Genomic DNA, 16,270 nt, shown 5'->3' with positions numbered 1-16,270 from the left:
AACCCCGTTCAGTCTCACTTATGGCACTGAAGCCATGATCCCAGTCGAAATCGGTTTACCCTCACCAAGGGTCTTGATCCAACCAGAAGACAATGATGCGGAAAGACGGTTAGACCTTATGCTAACCGAAGAGCGCAGAGACTTAGCCGCCGTGCGTGAAGAAAACTACAAACGACAAATGCAAAAATACTACAACACGCGGGTAAAACTCTGCAATTTCAATGAAGGAGACTACATACTGCGTAACAACGAGGCTTCGAACCAACAACGCCCAGGAAAGTTGGCCCCGATTTGGGAAGGGCCATACGTTATCAAAGAAGTTCTGGGAAAGGGCGCATACCGGCTCGAAAGGCTCGATGGCACTCCCATCCCTAGAACATGGAATGGAGCTCAATTACGCAAATGTTATATGTAGATCAATTCCAACTTGTAAAGAAAAGGCCTAGAGCCACTTCTAATGGAAATGATTCTCCTTTCATGATGTATTGATAGCTTGTAACCTATGAACTTCCCTTACGGGAAGAAGTATTTGCGTGTGGAAGGCGGCAATACCCGCATAAACACAACGCCAAAATGTTAAAAAAGTTCTAAGGAAAACCTACACGCAGGTCAGAGGTAGGTAAAGTTTAGCCATCCTTGTAAGTGCAAGTGACGGTCTTACCCGCACAATCACAAACAAGGAAGCCAAACTTAACTTACCATCTACCACGTTAAAAGGTTAACTTATGAACACTTAAAAAAGGATAAGAAAAACCTACACGCGGTCAGATGAAGGCAAAAGTTCAGCCATCCTACCAAGTGCAAGTGACGGTTATACCCGCACAATCACGAAGGAGGAAGCAAAACTCTAACCCATCATCAACCACGTTCACAGGTTAACTTATTCTAAACACTTGGAAAATTGCTAATTTAAACTAAGTATGCAAGTCATAAGTTTATAAAGCAAAGAATCCAATGAAAGGAATAACAATCGTATATCTCAATGATATATTACAACAGTGGCCGGGTAACTACCCGCCTAAAAGAAATCTATACAAAGCTAAGTCTATCCTAGCAGTGGGAAGGGATCTTCAGGATCAGGCTTCAGGACCACCCCCGCTTGGACCAGCACCGTCAGAGCGCGGCTGTCCAAGGAAAGTCTTAAGGATGTTTAGCCCATCATCAGCAGCAGCAGCTTCATTCACCTTCTCCACCACCGGATGCGGGAAGGCAGCGTACTGGTTCACTGCTTGGTCATAAGCAGCTGCAGTGTTAACATTAAATAAAGGGAAGTTGGAGGGCGGAAAGCCTCTCTCAGCAAACCCTAGACCAAGCAGGAAACCAGTCTTCTCCCCATCCTCATGAGAAGCGTTGAGGGCTGCGCTCATTGCATCGTCGTAAGAGGTCTCTGAAAGGACCCGACGCACAACCTACAAAAGAAAATTACAAGTTAGAACATTTTCTAATTACAAGTAGAAGAAAAAAAAAAGAGGATACCTGAGGCAACGCTTCTCGAAGTAGCCATTGGAGGGTAGCTTGCACTTCGTCACGGGCGCGTTCGGCTTCGCTTTGGTTCAGATTGGCAAGTAATACTTCCTTTGCGGCAGCCTCTTCGACGCCCTTAAGCTTCCGCTCGGTTTGGTCAAGCACCCCCCTCTGGTCAAGAATCTCTTGCAGCTTCTTGGCATCTTCCATTGCCAAGGCGTCATGAGCATGCTGAAGAGCCTTTAATTTGCATTTAAGCTGCTCATTCTCTTCGCGAAGTGGCTCAGCAACAGCTTCAGCCTTGGCAGCCCTCTCAGTTGAGTTTCGCGCAGTCTCCTTGGCCAGCCGAAGCTGTTCATTCACAGCTTGGGCAGCCTTGGAGCGGGCCTCGAGTCGCGCCTGGACTTCAACCTCGAGGGCCTTAAATGCCTTCTCCTTCTCGGCTGCGGCAGCGGCCAACTGCCGGTTCTCCTCCCGAAGAGCCCGCGCTTCAGATACATCTTTGGCGCGCGCTGCTTTTAACTTGTCGTTTTCACGACAAAGCAGCTCGACGCGGGGCTGCGTCCGGGCCTGGAGAACCCGAAGCTCATTGGTTAGCCTACCCTCTTGGTAGCTAGCCATGGCTTCCCCCAACGCACCATGAGGAGCAGCGTGGCGAGCCCAGTCCACGCACTCCACAGGGGTGCGAAGGGTTGTTCCTCGGCGTATGTTCCATCTTGGAACATACACTTCATTGGAATCCGACACTGCAAAAGAAACAAAGGCAGTTAGGAAAAGATGATAAAAATATACAAAGGAAAAAGAACCCTACGTACCTGTAGGGTCAATAACAGGCCGATAGCCGCCAAACCCATCACCTGAACCTAAAGGAAATCCATCCAACAGGTCAGGCAGACGGGAAGGTGGCATAGATCGGCGGGAAGCCCGGCGCGTACCTGATGGTCCGGCCGTCGGTGCCGGTGGCGCAGGTATACTGGCAGCCGCTGTGGTAGCCATTGTTGGCGTTGCCTCCTCAGCAACAGTAACCGCCGGCTCCGTGAAAGATGCTGTAAAAATTGCACTCACGGCCGGCGGAGACACCTTCTCAGCTGGAACAGCCTCAGGAAGGCTGGAACCAACGGAAGCAGGCGCGGACGCCTGGGTCGACGCCTCGGGAAGGCTGACCGAGCCTTCCCTCATCGGCGGGGGAATACTTGCTCCAACCCCACCCTGGAATGCGTCAACATCCACACCTGCACAAGCAAAAGTGTTAAATTTATTTGAAACAACAAATCTAGACAAGAATTATGGGGGTACTTACGGGGTTTCTTGAGCTTGAACGAACGGACGAGCGGGGGCGAACCCGATGGAGCCGGCCTCTTGACACCGGTAACCGTCGTCGTCGCTGCCTCCCCGGAGGTAACAGCTACAGCCTCCGGAGCGGTGGTCTCCTCACCACCAGGCTTCCCCGCCACCTCTGCACTATCTGACTCCGAGTCAGATAGGACTACCGGGTCGGCCGCAGAGGCCACCTTCTCCTTGCCTTTCCCGACGGCAGCCTTTTTCCTCCGCACCAGTGGAGGACCTTCTGCGGATTCCTCAGAAGAAGAAATGTCAACTCCAGCAGCAGGCACAGCATTGAGAGGTTCAGGGTAGAAGATAGGCTTACCTGGCCGTCGGTGGCTCAGGATCTCTTGGCCTGGCGGGTAAACCTCCACGAACCGACCCGCGGTCTGCTCTAAGATGGGCAACTCGTTCTCGTCCAGAGCACGAGTACCCATCCGCGCGGGACCATCTTCCTCCCGCGGGTTCAGGAGCGACTGAAGATCGTTCCCCTCTGAAATCAACAAGAAAGTTAGAAAAAATCGAAGTCAGCAAAATGAAACAAGACGTACCATAAGGGACAGAGTTCGAACCATATTCAAGGACGATCGGAACCTTATCCGCATTCGCCGCCTTCCACACCCGGCTCATCCCCAGCATCACCATCGCCGACTCCGGAAAACGGAAAACCGGGGACTGGACCCGGGAAATCTTCGAGAACCATTCCGCCTCCTCGTAGTTGAGGGCGGGAAGGTTCGGAAGCGCCTGGCCATTCTTGAACTTCATAGCGATGGGGATGGCGCGAGCGGATATGAAGAAGAACTCTCTTCTCCACGAGCGAAGACTCCGCTCGGTGGTACAAATCTTTAAACCCTTGATACGGGTTGTAAGAGTGTACCACCCCTGGATGCACCTCCAAGTGTAGAAGGTCATCAGACGGTCAACGAGGGGCTCAAGGCCCAGTATCCGGCACACCCACTCAAAGTGCCGGACCTTGGCAATGGCCATGGGGTGCACCTCTGTCAGGTGCACACCGTGCCTCTCCAGGACACGGTACACAAACTTTGTCAACGGAAACCTAAGGTTTCCGTAGACAAAGAATGCAGCATAAACCCCGATCTTGCCACTAGGGGCATCGTACACAGTATGGTGGAGCTCAGGAAACTCAGGCTCGAGAGACTCGAGCATGAACTTCCTGACGATATACTGGTACAGCTCGACAGGAAGAGAACACTGGCATTCGCCAGCAGTCTTCTGATCATCAGCATCGTGAGAAGACATGGTGGAAGAAAGAAGAAATTTCAGAGTAATGATTTACCGAAAAAGAGAAATTCGCCGGAAATTACTGGAGAAGAAGAGATGAAAGTGGAAAGTGTGAATTGCAAATAACCCTCTCCCCCTTTATATAGTAATCGCAATTAATGCGATGGATTTAATACGGAAGAGAGAGAAATCAAAGGTGCAATGAAACTATGACGCGTGGCAAAGGCAAGCTGGCAACAGCTGTCAAAAGGACGTGTGCCAGAGATTTCGCGGCTACGCGCCCGAAATCCCGTGCCCACGCGCCTGAAAAAGCAACTGGAATGACCACATAATGTCATGTCGCCATAACTTCTGGCACGTCCTGACACAGTCAGAAGAAACCGTCGCACGACGTTTGAGGCATTGGGTTGTTATCCATCCACCAACTCTTCAAATTTCAAAATTTAAAAATTTGAAGACTAAGGTTCAAAAAAGTAAGCGGGAAAATACCCCTTACCTTGGCAAACAAGTAACCATAAGCCGGGTGTGGGTACAGTGTAAAGGCAAAACCCTTCCCATACCTAACACCCGCAGGGAATTGAAGCCAAAATATTTGGCAACCATAAGACGGGTGCGGGTACAGTGTAAAGGCAAAACCCTTCACATACCTAGCACCCGCAGGGAATGGACGCCAAGAATACCTTGGAAGTAAAGTAACCGTAAGACGGATGCAGGTACAGTGTAAAGGCAAAACCCTTCACATACCTAGCACCCGCTGAGAATTGAAACCAGGAAGGATCTTCTGGGCAATGCTTGTGAAAACGGAAATAATATCCCCGCATAGCGGGAACATCGAGTACTACGTTGTTTGAGGCTCCAAGATGGAATTGGTGGTTTTAACATAATTGATCACTATGTTCAAAAACTACCAGAACCACAGGGAGAATCCGCACAACTAAGACCCAATGCTCCTGACTTGCGAGGAGGTTACAGACCTACCCGCATCATACCCAAAGACCAAGCAGGAAACTCGGGAATTTCTGCAAGTGACAAGGACTTCCGCGGGAAGAACCCCCATGGAAAACCTTACAAAAACCCCTTTTCAAAACCCTTTGCTTAAGTCCAAAAGTTCACCTCACTTTATTAGACATTCGTGAGAAGAACATTGGACTGGGGGGACTTGAAGAGGTAGGTCCCAGCAGGGCTCAGTTGGTCCCGCATGACTCACCTTGAACAGGGATGTCTGCGCAAAGACCATCTACTCTCGCAGGACCCACCATGCTCAGAGAAGCCTACGCGCAGTATGCAAGCTGCATACGCAGGGAAAAGCCTCCCAATGGTAAAGTAACCCGCCTGTTCCCGCAGTTGCGGATACAAGCCATCAGGGAAGGCTACCCGCACAGCATAGCTACACGCATAAGGCTTAACTTACAAATACAGTGTCACCTGAAAGAATGAGCAAAGGCGGGAGGGGGAAAACTCCCGCCAAAATGGGCCAGTCCGTATGATGGAGGATCTTTTGCGTGATACCTGACGAGGTAAAGACAAAAGATCTGACCAAGAATGCGACAGCTCACTGACAGCAGCGTGGCAGACAGCACGCCACAGCACTGTGACCAATAGCCGCCGCCTGCCCACCAACTCCTGCCAGACCACGTGCCTAGCCTGCAGTTGGTAGAAGACGAAGAGTGCACGGCACGCCTGCTCTGTGTCAGCCGCTACCTATCCACCACTCACAGGTAGGGCACGTGCATAGGTTACAGTTGGTAGCGTGTTGGGCCGGCTAAACCCCTTGGAAACCCACCTTCGGCTATAAAAGACAGCAAATGGTATTATCATTTCATCATCTACTATCTCGTATAACTTACTTGATAATTGCTCTAATAGTATTCATATACTTTTATATTTAAAGAGCAATATAGACTGATTCTCACGCCGGAGGGTGGTCACAAGGAGGAACCCCCCCCCCTTCTCAGTGACGAGCTCACGGTGTCTGTTTTGCAGGTTCCCTGAAGTACAACTTACTCTGCTGGACCTAACCTTCGAGGGAAACATTACTTAGCCCCCAGATTACTCATAATCTGCCCGGGGTCACTTAGTGTTTCTTCATATACATAAAAACAAAAAATAATAACAAAATAGTTTTATCTATTACCTAAGTACAAAGGAAAACAAATAGCAAAATAAAAATAAAAATGTCTACGTGTATCACTATGATAAATGCATATGTATATTTTTGGATAATCCAGTAGAATATCACTTAATACTATATCCATCTCATACATACAAGATTTCAAAACCAATCACATATCTGCTCCAATATCTGAATAACATACCAAATTTCGAGTTTATCCATCAAGTTCGAGATTATTCCTTGTCCCTAGTTTTTTTAGTCAGGTAACGACATGCAAAGTGTGAATGTAATAGTTAGATTAGGGGGGTGTTTGGGATTTGCTTATTTGAGTCTTCTTATAACTTATTAACTTTTTAAAAAGTTAATAAGTTATATAAGTTGTTTGGCAAACAAAAAGAACTTATGAATTTTAACTTATCAACAAGGCAAAATAAGGATGTTTTGATAAGTAGGGAAAATGCAACTTATTAACTTATTATTGTTTTTGATTTACCTATTAGCCTCTCAAACCCTCAAAACTCATTACACTCCTTTTAAAAATGAGTGTCTTTTTTGATCATTTTGGTTTCCCCTACCACATAAGCTAACCAAAACACTTTTTTCTAAAAACTCATCAGTTTGAACAAAAAGTCATGTTTTGACTTAAATAAGCAAGAATCCAAAACACACCCTAAATAGTAAATACAAAAACCGTTGGGGGTCCAAATGAAAGGTTTTGAAAACGATGGGTACAAAATGAAACCTCCAGAAAGATTTTGACTGCTAAAAATGATTATCTTTCTCTTAATAATAATAATAATTCCGTCATTCAGCAGTTAAATGGCCGGTACATCGTCGTCGTCTCCGGTGACGGAGGAAGAGCTGACACTGACCGTGAAATGGAGCGGCAAAGAGTACACCGTCAGAGTATGCGCCGACGATTCCGTCGCTGAACTTAAACGCCGTATTTGCCAACTCACCACCGTCCTCCCCAAACGCCAGAAGCTTCTTTACCCTAAAATCGGATCCAAACTCGCTGATGACTCGGTTCTTCTCTCCAGTCTGCCGCTCAAATCTACTCTCAAAATGACTATGATCGGGTAAACCTGACTTCTAATTTCAATTAATTTTTCGATAATAATCGAATTGTTCGATCTGATAGTTGATTTGTGGTGGAAATAGTTGTATGATTAATTAGAAGCATGATTGATTGGATTTTATTATTATTAATGATTAGTTGTTTTATTTGAGTATGCTTTAATTGATTAATCTCCATCTTCTGTTGTCTGCTGCATAAAAGTATAAAAAAGCTCATACTAATTATTAAAATGATTTGAAATATGCTGTTAAGTTTCAATCATAACGCTTGCTTTTTATATGGAAACCTAAACATGCTCATCTCAAATTAGCAAAAAAGAAAAAAAAAACTAGCTTTACTTGTACTACTTAATATGATGATTATGTAGTTAGCTGTTAGATTATATGATTGGAGAGCCGAAGTGCATCTTCTTCTTTTAAAATGGAGAGCATATAAAGCAGTAAAAATAGTTTTGCTACATTATATGATATAACCAAACAATACCTAATAGATATCATGAATTCACGATGAAGTGATTACAAATGCATTAGTTGATAACACAAGTTGTGTTTAAGATAAAGGAAATGTGGAGCTTTGGTTATAGAATAAACGCCTGCCTTGTGATTATGTTACTAGTAATGAGGCAACTCTCAACTCTAATTGAGGATGGTGTATGTGTATCATTAGCAAGAATCAAGATTTTCATCATAACCATTAGAATATGACCGTATGATCTGAACTTATTGTTTTGAGTTTTGACTGATAAATATGTTATATACTTGATCGATCATGTAGTACTGTTGAGGATGATATAATTGTGGACCAAGTTGATTCTCCTGAAATTGTTGATGATTTTGAAATCGGGCAAGATGAAGCTGTAGACATTAAAGACAAAGAGGTCAACAAGCAGAAACTAAAGAAACGTGTTGATCAATACAAGGCATGTGTTTACTAATTTCCATCATTGTTTGTTAAATGTATTTTTCATTTCCGTGTATGTTTATCAGCTGATGTGCCTGCACATACGCTGATATTAACATAATATTTGATTTTGATATATGTTAATGGATGCTTGATCATAGATTGAACTCAGAAATCCATGCCGAAAAGGGAAGAAGCTTCTTGTGTTGGATATAGATTATACTCTCTTTGACCATCGTTCAACAGCAGAAAACTCGCTCCAACTCATGCGCCCTTGTAAGCAGCTTACATAACTTTCACTTTGAAATAATAAAAAACTGACAATTAACAATTAAGTAACTTCACCATTCACTATCTACCAACAAATGCAGATCTCCATGAGTTCTTGACAGCTGCTTATGCAGAGTATGACATCATCATATGGTCTGCAACAAGGTTAGCCTTTAGTAAGTTTTTTGTTAACAACGGTTAACTAATTAGTATATTGGTACAGTAAATTATTAATTCTTTTGTGCAGCATGAAATGGGTTGAATTGAAAGATGGGTCAACTTGGGGTATTGAGTAATCCAATTACAAAATTACTGCTCTTTTAGACCATTTAGCAATGATTACAGTTCAATCAGATAGTAGAGGGATCTTTGACTGCAAACCACTTGGGTTGATATGGGCTCATTTTCCTGAGGTTTGATTATTACTAGTTTATTTATCGCACTTTACATAATTCACTGATGGGTTAATACCATAAGAAACCAACACACTTTATTATTTTGCATGAAAAATCCCTTCAACCTAATCTTGGTATTTTAGTCCTTAAAATTGTCAAAAATACATGAAGAGGTCCCTCAAGCTAGTTTTGGTATATTAAATTTCTTAATTTGTCTAAAATGCACTACTTGTGAAACAAATTCAAAATAATTTATTTTACCCCATGAATTGGTCAAGGTATAACTTTTTTTTTTGCAAAAATGTTGAATGGCACTGCAAAAGGGTAACGAGTCATTATTCTGAGTTTTTATTAACAAGTACTTGTAGGAGTGTGCATGAAACCGAAAAAAACCGAACCCAAACAAAAACCGAGTGTTTGGTTTATGTTTTTCGTAAAAACCGAACTTTCGGTTTTGCTAGGTGATTAAAACCGACCAAAATATATTAGCCCATATATAATAATCAAGGATTGTTGATAATCAAGGGTTGTTAATTATTAATTAACAAAACATGTTGGCCCAAATTTATTATTTTTGGCCAAGTTTTTTTAGGTCCTAAACTTTAAAGCCCAATTGGCAAAGGCGAAAATTCCAAAACCGAACGGTTTTCAAAAACTAAAAAACCGAAATTTTGGTTTGAGCCCAAGAACGACCCTTGCACACCCCTAAGTAGTTCAGAAACTTTAATATACTAGAATTTGATTGTGGGACCTTTTAATGCAAAATAAGGGAATATGTTAGTTTTTGGATGGTGTTTACCCGCTTAAGTTGGTTAAAGATACCTCAAATTTGATAAATAACTAGTGGCGTTTGCTTTTGATGATGATCAATGTGCAGTTCTACAATTCAAAGAACACGATAATGTTTGATGATCTAAGGAGGAACTTTGTGATGAATCCACAGAACGGGGTTGATCATAAAACCGTTAGAAAGGCGCATGAAAACCGAGACACTGACAGGGAGCTTGTGAAGCTGACACAGTACCTACTTGCCATTGCTGATCTTGATGACATCAGCGTTCTTGATCACAAGAAGTGGGAGTCATATGATGAGGTGTCAGGTATCAAACGAAGGCGTCACACATGAGATCTTTTGTTTGTTCTTGGGATGCATTTGCTAAAACTTTGTAGCTTTTGAATTGAAGGACCTTATTTAAGACACAAGATGCTTTTTTATTTTCCCAAGTTATTAATATTACGAAAATTGAATCTCATTGAAGCAGATTATAGTCATGTACGATTTATTTTTCATACATATCTATCATGAACACATGACAAAAATATGTTGCATGTTCATAACCTTTAATATTAGTACTATAAGTTATGTGAAGCAAAATAGTTAACAACTAAGCCGTTCTAGCTCAGTTGGTAGAGCGCGTGGCTTTTAACCACGTGGTCGTGGGTTCGAGTCCCACGGATGGCGTTATTTAAACTTATCTTTGTGCAACCTTTTCTTAAAGGTTACTTTTTATTTTTTTATTTTTCCTTGGCAATCTTGAGTAATGAATTTATTTTCCTGAATAATTCAGTGTATGGTCAATATAGTGGCAACCTCTTTTTTAGTTCAGGTTTTCTTTTTTACCAGTTCGGTTCGGAGTATAGCTGGGTTGGAACCGGTTTCGAATCATGGGGCTACAACCGATATATAACTGGCGGGAATGAAACTAATTCCAAGTTTTTTGTTTGGTTATGGAACCAGTATTCTTGTGCACCCTTAGAGAGGAGATTATATGACTTTTTTTAGAAGGCATAGAGCTGGACCACTTCCATATTTCCACTCATAAATTTTAGACAGCTTCTTGGGGACCATTTCTCATTGAGGAATTTTGAGTTACTTTACAGAAAGTTCATGCTCCTAGTTGCATTTTCTAAAAATTACATAGAACCTAAACTTGATATAGAAAAGGAGTAATTTGTTCATGAGTTACATCTAGATCTATATGTCACTCTCACTTTAGCAGTTTTAGACACTTAGTTTTATCTATAAATATGCATGCCCACTCTTAGTTGATAATGGTATAATTGAAGTGTAAGGGACAACAAAAGTCTTTACTATTAACATTACGAGATGAATATCAGACCAAAAACAAATTCCAATCAACACATGAAACCGAAACCACCACCATTGGCTAGCCACTGAAGCCCATGGCATCCACCAACGCAGTCACCATGTGCAAGCAAGTTGCTGTTGGGTTTATGGAGGCTTAATTGGGCCCGAGTTAGAAGACATATTTATGACAGATTAATTAATTGAAGACTAGTGGCAGGCCTGGCCCGTTTATTTAATTAAGCCCATTATTAGTTTTCTTGGGTAGTAAGTTGTGAACCCTAGCATGATCTCTATATATTCATTGTGTACTTGTATTCCTCATCACGAGTGAGGCAGAGACAATAATATATAAAAGTATCCTGGTTGCAGCCCATGGACGTAGGTCAGCGGACCGAACCACGTAAATCTCGCGTGTTCATCTTCTTTTATTATTTTCTCTTGTAGATTATTTGTGTTTGTTTGTGTGTTGCAAGACCCGAATCCCTAACAAGTGGTATCAAGAGCCAAGGTTACGGTTACACACGAGGAAACACAGCGCTAGAGAAATTGTTTGGATCGAACTGGGCTACGTTTTTATTTTTGGCAGCCGGCCATTAATTCAACCTAAGTTGTTCGATCGGATCCGTAGTCTAGCACGTCGGTTTTTTTTTTTGGTGTGATCTACAGAAAAGGCAAAAAAGGTATATATTGCAATTAGTTTCTTTTTCTTGTGCGTGAAGTCAACACAGCAAGCCACAAAAGCTTAATTATTATTATAGTTGAGCACTTTGTGATTGTTTCACAATTATTTGATTCTCGCAATCTTCAATTTGGAGCCAAGAAAAATTACCAACAGTTGTTGCTAGATTCTAGCAAGTCCAAGTTGCTTTTTAATCAGAAAGAAACCAAGGAACATGTTTGCGTTTCGGTTCGTTTCAGTTTCTGATTATTAATTAGGTTTGGGGTTGGTTCGTGAGTTTGCAACGGGTTTTGGTCATCGGGTTTTTTTTGGCGGTTGTCAGGCAGTTTAGCCGAGTTGTTTTGTGGTGATTTGCGGGGGTTATTTTGTTTGTCCGAGATTATTTTTTTTTTATTGTGTTACCTAGATTCAAAGTCGAAAATTCTTAGTGTTGAGTTAATGGCTGAGAGTGGGAAACTTCAGATTGAGAATTTTGATGGTAAAGACTTTGGTTGGTGGAAAATGCAAATGGAAGATTTGCTGGTTCAGAAAGATTTGGACATGGTATTTGGGTGAAAGACCGGAGAAGATACAACCGGATGAGTGGGAAACTTTGGATAAGAAAGCTAAGGCAGTTATTAGATTGTCGTTATCGAAGGATGTTGCGTTCAACATCTTGAAGGAAACCACAGCGCGTGGGATAATGAATGCATTGTCTAATATGTACGAGAAGCCTTCGGCAGCTAATAAGGTTTTCCTGATTCGTGAGTTGGTGAACACAAAGATGAAAGAAGAAGTTCAGTTACAGTGCACATCAACAACTTTAACTCAATTTTGTCAAGACTTGGGTCAGTCAGTATCAAATTCGAGGATGAGGTTCAGGCTCTACTACTGTTATCATCATTGCCAGATAGTGGTCAGGGACTGTTACTGTCACACCCCGACCAAAGGCGGCGGAACTGCCGATGCCGAGGTGTAACGATTGTCCATAAGCACATGACACTAATTAAAGTGACAGTATTTAAAACTCATTTCATTTCACAACATCGAAAATGTCACATAACAATTATCCATAAAATAACCATAAACAAGATATCACAAAATATGGCAAATTGATATTGTTCATTTTTACTAATATCCTAAGGTCTTTGATGTCGTTTTCTTCACAATCATAAATCAACCAAGATGCAAACCTACAACATTTCATAAAATAAAGTTTGTCAACACAAAGGTTGGTGAGCAATTCATAAGTTTTAATCATATTAGTATATAATAAAGATAGCCACAAAAACTTGCATACGAAACGATAAATAAAAGTGGTAATTTGGATAAATAGATATCGCTAAACACATTAGCGACACCTAGCTATAAGGGGATGCCAAATAGTCTAGGATTTTATAGTTATCGTTAATTGCATTACGTTAACGACACCTTGCTATAAGGGGATGCCAAATAGTCTAGGATTATATAGTTTCACCAACCAAAAGCGATAAACACATAGGCATATAAGCATAGAACACCAAATCGAGCAATTATTTAGGTAAAGTATACAACTACGTTTGTGGTTTAAGATTCAAATATAAAGCATTTTGTTGAATAAATATGAAATGTCACCCCCAAAATAAAAGATGGAAAATGGGGTATGAAGTACTCACCTTCAAGTAGTAAACTTGAAAGATGATAATTTGGAGATTTGTCGGAACGACGAGTTTAACGCACAATGCCTAAAAAGAAAAGAAGTCTTTAATTTAGAAAGGTTGTCTTGGAGGTCTTTAAACAAAATAAATGTTGAGAAATGTAAATAATTAAAGTTCAAGGTTTAAAATGTGACTATTTAAGAATTTATAATAATAACCCTTTAAAAATGTAAGTTTGCTCGAAACCGGGTTAAAGTATCTAACCTTAAAATTTACTCAACCTATGTTAAGTAATAAGGTGGGTAAAATGCAAGAATGCAAATCCCTTTGGAATAAAGATACTAAAACGGGTTTTTTTTTATCGAGGTGTTCGGGTTGTCGGTTCGGGTCTTGATAATTGGTCAAACCCAAAGTCAACTTTCCAAAATATTCAATGTTATGAGATAACTCAATAAAATTTAATAAGACCTAACCAAGTATGTAGTTCCATTGTTTTAGAACTTACAACGCACGTAAGCGAGTGTGTTCGGTTTTGTCGGTCCAAACTTTGTTATGAGATCAAGTTGGATCCAACATTTTCAAGTACTTAAGAAAAATATTTAAAAATCAATTTGTAACTATTTTTAAAGAAATATACAAGTCTTGATGGCTAAAAAAACACACTTGTGTGTCTTATGCGAGCAAGAATCGGTTTGGTTCGGTTTCCATCTTACAACAAGTTCATAGATGGTTTCCACATGTCCAAACACTAAATAACTTGTATAATAATGTACAAATAAAAAAAATGCCAAAAGTTAACAATAAAGTCTTTAAACAAAAGTTCGGTTTTCGGCTCTGATCGTCTTTCGGGTTAAGACCGAGGTAAGATTCTACAAACCCATAACCATAGAATTTGTAAAAATGATTTTAGAAACTTAGATCTAACACTAAGTATATTTAAACAAACAAAACTAGTAACAAAGTTCGGTTTACGGTTTAGAGCTATTTACGGTTAAACCGAAGCATAAACTCTTAAAAACCCATAACCATGGAACTTGTAAACATGACCAACAAACTAAAATAAGCAAGATTAATATGTATGAACAAGTTATATAGATGTATATATATCAAGGACACGAAGTCCTCCATGAAGCCTTGCCTTATGGGGTCCGAAACCTCACCGGCCGGAATCGGAGAAGTAACTACCAAAGGTAAACAAGGGGTGTATATTATATATATGTTGCACAACCATAAACAAGTATTAATAAGGCTACATAAACTAATTAAGATGAAAGACCAAAATCCTTCAAGAACACTTAAGAAGATAACCTTGAATCTTTGATGTTTGAGAGAGTTTTTTTTTGGAGTTGTAGCAAGGGAAAATGAAGAGGAAAGGTGGTGTATATATAGGGTAATGTTGGTGGTCAAATATGGGTGTGAGACACAAGAGTTTTCATGCAAAATGGATCAAGACAAAAACACAAAACAACAAAAAATAATAATAATAAATAATAAATAAATAAATAAAAATAAAAATAAAGGTAGGATGTTTTCAAGACCCAACAAGTGTGAAACAATATTGTAACATAAATCCATCATTTTGATTATAACATAAGCTTCGGTTTACAAATCGGGTCGGTTTACATAATAAACAAATACAAAAACGAATACAAACAAGACCCGAAATTGACGAATGTCACAGTTACAGCGATTACTAGTTCTACCAGTGAGTTCACTTTTGATGGGATTCGGGATCTTAATTTAGGCGAAGACGTCAGAAGAAGAAATTCAGGTGAATCATCGGGTGATTGAAGGCATGTTGGCAGAGGGAGGAAAAATAACAGAGGTGGTGGGAGCGGGAACAGGAAAAGGAGTCAGTCTAGGACTCGGAAGGATGTGGTATGTTGGAACTGTAACGAGACGGGACACTTTAGGAATCAGTGTTCGAATGAAAAGAATGAAAAGAAAGAAGTCAACACAGCAGAAGAATACTCAGAAGATGAGGCTTTAGTTCTTAGTGTAGAGGGTAATGTTGATTCCTGGGGTCATGGATTCTGGTGCTTCATTTCATGCTACCCACAGCAGTGAAGCATTGCAGAATTTGAAGGAAGGTGATTTTGGTAAGGTTAGACTGGCGAACAATGATGTTCTTGATGTTACGGGCATGGGGTGGCATGAATTTAGTTACTTCAGCCGGTTCATGACCTTGAAGGATGTCAGAGTGATTTCAAGCTTAAAGAAAAAGTTGATTTCTGTTGGGCAGTTGGATGAACAGGGACATGAGGTTAAATTTGGGAACGGGCAGTGGAAAGTTGTTGAGGGAAATCTTGTCATAGCTCGAGGAAAAAAGAGGGGTTTGTTATATATGGTCAGTTTATCGTCTGAGGGAGTGACCGACCCAGTTCAGAAGAAGACCAAAGTTCGATTCACAGAGTCTAGTGGGCAGAAGAAGGTTTGTTTTGCAGGATATAAACCCAGAGCCACATGTTAGATTCAGGTGTGAACGTGCTAGAAAAGGTTCAGAGAAACCAGTCAGGGGTTTTCGTGGCAGTGGGAGCACTGGCAGTCGACCAGTCAAAGCTTTAGCCAGAGTTACCAGACAGTGGGTTAGAGAAACCGGTTTTTAAGCAGTTAAAGTCTCTCTAGAAGATTACCTGCTTAATATGGAGAGTGTTGTTTGTTCTCAAGGTATTCCAGGATTCGACAGTTCGTGTAAGTGGGAGCCGGTAGGGATAGAGAACGAGTCAGCGGCAGTTGTAGCCATGACTGATGTGTTGGAGCTCGGGGGAGCTTCAATAGACGTGGGTCAGCGGACCGAACCACGTAAATCTCGCGTGTTCATCTTCTTTTATTATTTTCTCTTGCAGATTATTTGTGTTTGTTTGTGTGTTGCAATACCCCAATCCTAAGAGTTGCTGCATTCGCTTTCCAATGAAAGTAAAACCACCCTCACACGTAACCTCCCAAAAACACTCTTTTAACAAAAGTTAACCACCTCAAGCCGAAGGGTTTGGGTTTGACCCAAGTGAAACACTCAAAAAGTTTATCTTTCTCGCTAGGTTACATTAAAAAATAGCCAACTTTTATCAAATTTCTATTTCAGGTAACCGACTATGGTTTCA

General features: G+C 41.2%; 1 non-coding gene and 1 pseudogene across 1 annotated transcript; both read left to right on the top strand.

Annotated features, from left to right (window-relative positions):
* The first annotated feature begins 6,961 nt into the window (after positions 1-6,961).
* Positions 6,962-9,924, top strand: LOC143607584 (ubiquitin-like domain-containing CTD phosphatase; annotated as a pseudogene).
* A 250-nt stretch (positions 9,925-10,174) lies between these two features.
* On the top strand, positions 10,175-10,247 carry TRNAK-UUU (transfer RNA lysine (anticodon UUU)). Its single transcript has one exon. It is a non-coding gene; the product is annotated as a tRNA-Lys (tRNA).
* The last annotated feature ends 6,023 nt before the right edge of the window (positions 10,248-16,270 follow it).

The sequence above is a fragment of the Bidens hawaiensis genome, unplaced genomic scaffold, assembly GCF_021521415.1.
Source record: "Bidens hawaiensis isolate Kalapana, Puna unplaced genomic scaffold, B.hawaiensis_p1.1 tig00083823_1, whole genome shotgun sequence".
NCBI classification, from domain to species: domain Eukaryota; kingdom Viridiplantae; phylum Streptophyta; class Magnoliopsida; order Asterales; family Asteraceae; genus Bidens; species Bidens hawaiensis.
Note: the sequence above shows the minus strand (reverse complement) of the source record. Positions and strands in the feature narration are given on the sequence as shown.